Source organism: Hemiscyllium ocellatum, chromosome 32 (assembly GCF_020745735.1).
Source record: "Hemiscyllium ocellatum isolate sHemOce1 chromosome 32, sHemOce1.pat.X.cur, whole genome shotgun sequence".
Lineage (NCBI taxonomy): Eukaryota > Metazoa > Chordata > Chondrichthyes > Orectolobiformes > Hemiscylliidae > Hemiscyllium > Hemiscyllium ocellatum.
Window position 1 is genome coordinate 2,775,321 of NC_083432.1, and position 6,843 is coordinate 2,782,163.

A 6,843-nucleotide genomic window follows, 5' to 3' on the forward strand; every position below is an offset into this window, starting at 1 on the left:
GGATCATATCAGAATATGATTTACATTGACACCCTGACACTTGAAGGAATGTATCATTTCTGGTAGAAAATGCACCGTCCCATTCAGACAGTCAGGAACATATTCTATCTGATCCTTGGTATAATTGGCCTTCCTGGTAAGTGACTATAACCGTTGGGGTTCTGCATAATTCTGAGTGAGCTGGTTTCTGCCATTAAACTGTGATTGAGAATGTCGCTTGCTAATCTGATGGAACTGTTGGAAGGACACCTAGTCAACAAAATATTTTTGTTAATTCAAATATCCTCTGTTCTAACTATTCATATATTGCAACATCAGAAAAGGAAGAGTTCAGTAATGACGACAGGTTGAGGATGTTAGAACTGTTCTCCCTGAAGGGAAGGAGGTGGAGGTGAGATTTGATTGTGATTTCCAAAATCATGAGCCAGCTGTAAAGAACAGATATGAAGCAGCTGTTATTGCTGGTGAAATCAAAAGAAAAATGAGAGGGGAACAATTTAATGTGTAATGTGGATTTTGATGTTATAAGAAATTAGTTTTCACACTGGGCCACTCCCTCCTTATCTGTCGCCCAAAGGATGCAATCTGTCCTCAGTGGTTAGGGTAAAGTGTGTGGAAATATAATGGAAACATGTTCAATCGAAGCGTTCAAAGGGGCACGGGATCATTATTTGGATTGAAATAGTGGGGAACATTCTGTAGAAGGAGCAGGGGATTGGTATCAGGGGAAGCTGCCCGTTTGAGTGGGCTGTACAGACACAGAGGGGTGAATGGTCTCCTCATGTGCAGGACCAATTCTGCAATTCTGTGACAGCCTCCTATTGAAGTGCTATTAGCTGGAGAGGGTCATACATTGCCTATGGTTTTACTCTTGCTACAACTCTCTTTATTTCAAAGCAGCTTGGGAAGATTATGGGAGCCATCACAGTGCAGGGTTTTGTCCTGTTGAATGTGAAAGGACACTGTGAGGGAGAGTAAGACTAGGATCATCTTTCAGTGTAGAATATCACTGAGCGTGTGTCATCATCATTGTAAGGGCATTTCAACAAATGTCCATGGGTTCATGGCATTAACTGCCCGCTAACAATATTGGGAGTGAAGCAGACTCCTGGAATAGAACTAATGCCCCAGAGACTGTGTATTATCTCTAGTAATTAGTATTGAATATTTACAAGCATCGTTGTAGATCATCACACCTTCTCTGCAAGTTCAGCTCTACTTAGAACTATCTGGGATCAATTAATAATCCTTCCTGAGCAAGGCCATGAAGTCCTTCCATTCGTGGGTAGACACAGCTTTACCAAGTATCTTTATGTGGAAGCACATCGATCATCATCAGGTTTAATGTTAGAATAGATACGAAAATATGGGGAAAATACTGATTCAATATTCAAGCCAAGTAATTGCAGCACACAAACTGTTCACTCTGCATAACTCTGTTCTGTCTATCTTGAAGCTTCCGATATGAATGGACTGTTTTCTTCAAAGGCTGAGATGTGACCTGATACAAGTATATATTATGAGAGGCACACTTATATAAAATATATTGATTTCTCTGCGTAGGATATTCACATAATCTTCTCCAGGGTGGAAATATCAAATACTGTAGGGTATAGTTTTACGTTGAAATGACGACACTCTGAAGGATATGTGTGAACGAAATCATTTGTTTTGACAGAGAGAGCGCGAGGTGACTGGAATGTGCTCCTGGGGAGATGATAGAAATAGACAAGATAACAATGTTTAAGCCTCATTTACACAGACACATAGTCAGGCAGACAACAGAGGGTTATGGAGCATGTGCAGACAGATGGGATCTGTTTAGAATGACATCATGTTTGCCACAGAAAGATTGCCCATAAATTCCATTCCTGTGCTCTGCCCTTTTGCAATGTCAGGCAGACCTTTCATTGGTTCGAGGCTTTGCCCATCCATTCAAAGGAGCTATTCAATGGACACAATCCACATCACGTTTCCCAACATTTTTTAATATCTCAGGTGCTGTGTGATCATTTAATAGAACATTGATACATGCTCCAAAATTCAATAGTTTTATGAAGTGAAGATGAGTATTGCATAAAGTAATCAAGGGGTATGTGTCCCAAAGTCTGCATTATCATGATATCATGATCATCCTCAAGAATTGAAAACCAGTTCTTGGAGCAGACTTAAAAGGTGTTGGAAATTTAATTTTAAACATTAATTGTATGCACCTTTCTATCTATTATACACCAATCATCAGACAATTCCCAAGAAAGCCGAGGGACTGAAGCCTGACTGTGTTGTACATAATTGGAAGGAAGGTTCCCTAATCCCAGAAATGATCCAAGAGGACGATGGTGATACCATCCCATCCCAGGGAATTTGTTTAACCTCAGCAGGTGTCTCTCAGTGACCTGCCTTTGGTTTCTTCATCACACTGCAGCTCTGCCTCCTGGGAGCAGCTGATTGGATATCCCATGTCAGGTGTGTCAGACTGAGAGTTGCACGTTTTGTAGCAATGTTGAGTTCATGTTTCAGATTCAATAAATTCTGCTCTGATTGGAGTTTGTGTGGTTTTACAAACTTTCATCAATTACGAAGAAACTGAATTGATTTTTATTCATAATTTATAATCACGTTTTCCTTTTCTCTCTCTTATAGTGAATCTAGTGGCCTTCCTGATCTTGTCCAAGGGAAAATGCGGTGTTTCCCCTTGCACCACACGCTATTTGGTGGCAATGGCAATGACAGATCTACTGTTCATTATACTTGAGATTATAACGCACCGATTCAATGACTACTTTTTCCCTCGGAATTTCCTGGACATTACCCCTGTGTGCGCTGTTCGCTATGCCCTCCGCCGTGCAGTCACAGATTGCTCTGTCTGGTTCACTGTCGCCTTTACTTTTGACCGTTTATCGTCATTTGTTGCTCGAAGCTGAGATCAAATATTGCAAAGAGAAAACCGCAGTTGTGGTTCTCGCAACTAGTGGCATTCTGCTCTCTCTGAAAAATATTCCAATCTACTTTAGATTTCGGCCTTCTGAGATAATCGACAATATACCCTGGAAATGTTTGCACACACGAGCGTATTATCATGACCCTGTATGGAGGGGATTTAAACGATTTGAAAAGGTTCTAACCCCAATACTCCCATTCATTTTAATTTTGCTGTTGAACACTCTAACTATCAGACACATTGTTGTAGCCAGTCGTGTTCGTAAAGTACTGATGGGTCAGAAACAGAGGCAGGGTCACTCTGACCCTGAGATGGAGAGCAGAAGGAAGGCTATGATTTTACTGTTCACCATATCTGGCAGCTTCATCATTCTGTGGCTGTGGTACCTCTTAGATTATTTTGGAGTTTTAAAGCATTTGTTAGATGATGACTCTGAATATAGGTTTGAAAAAATTGCATATATGCTTCGTGATTTAGGTTCCTGCACAAATACTATTATTTACGTAGTGACACTGTCCAAGTTTCGGGAGAAAATTCGGAACTCAGTGAATGCTCTTTTCTCCTGAGTTATTTAATGAGACCCACAACCAAATCCATTGGGAGCAATCGGGGACTAATGCTGATTGCTATAAACCGGAAAGAAAATGCCTGGAGGAAGTAATAAAAAAAATAATTATTTTTTGAAAGGTTTGTGAAGGTTTGTAGCTCAGGTTGAGGTTTAGGGTGTAGGCTTGCTCGCTGAGCTGTAGGTTTGATTTCCAGATGTTTCATTACCTGGCTCGGTAACATCATCAGTGGGGACCTCCAAGTGAAGGGAAGCTGTTGTCTCCTGCTTTCTATTTATATCTTTCTCCTGGATGGGGTTCCTGGGGTTTTCGGTGATGTCATTTCCTGTTTGTTTTCTGAGGGGTTGATAGATGGTATCTAGATCTATGTGTTTGTTTATGGCGTTGTGGTTGGAGTGCCAGGCCTCTAGGAATTCTCTGGCATGTCTTTGCTTAGCTTGTCCCAGGATAGATGTGCTGTCCTAATCGAAATGGTGATTCTGTCTGGTGACAGCCAGACGACTAAGACCCCTCGGAATTGTTGTGTTTCTGTTTGCCGAGCTGGGAATTTGTGTTGCAGACGTTTCGTCCCCTGTCTAGGTGATATCCTCAGTGCTTGGGAGCCTCCTGTGAAGTGCTTCTGTGATCTTTCATCCAGCATTTGTAGTGGTATGAATCTGCCCCTTCCGGTTGTCAGTTCCAGCTGTCCGCTGCAGTGGCCGGCATATTGGGTCCAGGTCAATGTGTTTGTTGATTGAATCTGTGGAAAAGGAGATAGGCAGGTAGGACAAGTCACGGGGACAGTGCTGAACTGAAAGTTTGGAACTAGGGTGAGGTGGGGGAAGGGGAAATGAGGAAACTGTTGAAGTCCACATTGATGCCCTGGGGTTGAAGTGTTCTGAAGTGGAAGATGAGGCGTTCTTCCTTCAGGCGTCTGGTGGTGAGGGAGGGGCAGTGAAGGAGGCCCAGAGCCTCCATGTCCTCGGCAGAGTGAAGGGGGAGTTGAAATGTTGGGCCACGGAGCGGTGTGGTTGATTGGTGCGAGTGTCCCGCAGATGTTCTCTAAAGCGCTCTGCTAGGAGGCGCCCAGTCTCCCCAATGTAGAGGAGACCGCATCCGGAGTAACGGATACAATAAATGATATTAGTGGATGTGCAGGTAAAACTTTGATGGATGTGGAAGGCTCCTTTAGGGCCTTGGATAGAGGTGAGGGAGGAGGTGTGGTACAGGTTTTACAGTTCCTGCGGTGGCAGGGGAAGATGCCAGGATGGGAGGGTGGGTTGTAGGGGGGCGTGGACCTGACCAGGTAGTCACGGAGGGAACGGTCTTTGCGTAAGGCAGAAAGGGATGGGGAGGGAAATACATTCCTGGTGGTGGGGTCTTTTTAGATGTGGCGGAAATGTCGGCGGATGATTTGGTTTATGCGAAGGTTTGTAGGGTGGAAGGTGAGCACCAGGGGCGTTCTGTCCTTGTTACGGTTGGAGGGGTGGGGTCTGAGGGCAGAGGTGCGGGATGTGGACAAGATGCATTGGAGGACAGATTTAACCACGTGGGAAGGGAAATTATGGTCTCTGAAGAAGGAGGCCATCTGGTGTGTTCTGTGGTGGATCTGGTCCTCCTGGGAGCAGATACGGCGGAGGCGGAGGATGGGAATACGGGATGGCATTTTTTGCAGGAGGTAGGGTGGGAAGAGGTGTAATCCAGGTAGCTGTGGGAGTTGGTGGGTTTGTAAAAAATGTCAGTGTCAAGTCGGTTGTCATTAATGGAGATGGAGAGGTCCAGGAAGGGGAGGGAGGTGTCAGAGATGGTCCAGGTAAATTTAAGGTCAGGGTGGAATATTTTGGTGAAGTTGCTGAATTGCTCAACCTCCTCTTGGGAGCACGAGGTGGCGCCAATGCAGTCATCAATGTAGCGGAGGAAGAGGTATGGAGTGGTGCCAGTATAACTACGGAAGATGGACTATTCTATGTAGCCAACAAAGAGACAGGCATAGCTGGGGCCCATACGTGTGCCCATGGCTACCCCTTTGGTCTGGAGGAAGTCGGAGGATTCAAAGGAAAAATGTTAAGGGTGAGGACTAGTTTGGCCAAACGAATGAGAGTGTCGGTGGAAGGGTACTGTTGGGGACTTTGGGAGAGGAAGAAATGGAGGGCTTGGAGGCCCTGGTCATGGCAGATGGAGGTGTAGAGGGGATTAGATATCCATGGTGAAGATGAGGCGTTGGGAGCCAGGGAAACGGAAGTTTTGGAGGAGGTGGAGGGCGTGGGTGGTGTGTCGAACGTGTGTGTGGGGTTCCTGGACTAGGGAGGGATAGGACAGTGTCGAGGTAGGTAGAGATGAGTTCACCACACTCTCATCTCCAAGTCTCCAGCCTATTTCACTTGGGCAGCGACCACTGTATCCACTATTTCCTCATTTCCTTTTGTTATTTCGGATGCCATATTAATTGGGGCCCTGCCTGACCATGCCAGATTCTGTCGAGGAAATTACTTCGTCTGAGGCTTCGAGGCTTGTTTCGAGAAGGTTTATTTTTCATAAACTCATGGAGAGGCTACCACACTGTCTCCATAGACCACAGCACTGTCTCGAGCTGAAGAGCCAGCCTGTACTTATGCAATGAAACAGACAGCTTCACTTCCATTCTGCACAAGTTAAGGATAAGCACAGTGCAGCTCTCACCTTGTTGCTGAAGGACAGAGAGGCTAACGGGCTCAGGACACAGCCCCCACAAACACCCCTATGATATACACCCTATAATTCATCAAAGTATAATTACACAACCTCAGTCATTATTTCCATTGGTATTTTCCCAGTAAAGCAAGAGGCTAAGATACGTGATAGCTTTTACTTTGGTCAAATATCCCATCATGCAGCAGTATACCAAGTTCTTACTACTTCCACACCATTACATCAATCCAGTAACTACAATATGATCTAAATCTCTCTACTTGTTTTTGTGGCCAAGTTTGAGAGCTTGCACCCCTGTAAATTCTGCAGTTTGCGATGTGTATGTATTTGTTGGTAGCACTGAAATCTTTCAAGTAGATTTGTCATGTATTTAATAAGAAATCAGAATCAGGTAATTGTATGAATAATATGGGGTGAATACCCACCCAATTATTTGTCTGTGAAACATTTGAAAATCTTTTAATTGGACTAAAGCCAAACACAATTATTTTATACTTTTTCAATTATCTGAATTCTGAAATACGTTTTCCCAGCCAATGACACAGCACAAAGTGTACTCGACCAGGTAACACTGATGGCATGGTGACTCAGTGGTTAGCAACTGCTGTCTCAAAGCACCAGGGATCTGGGATTGATTCCAGCCTCAGCTGACTGTCTGTGTGGAGTTCA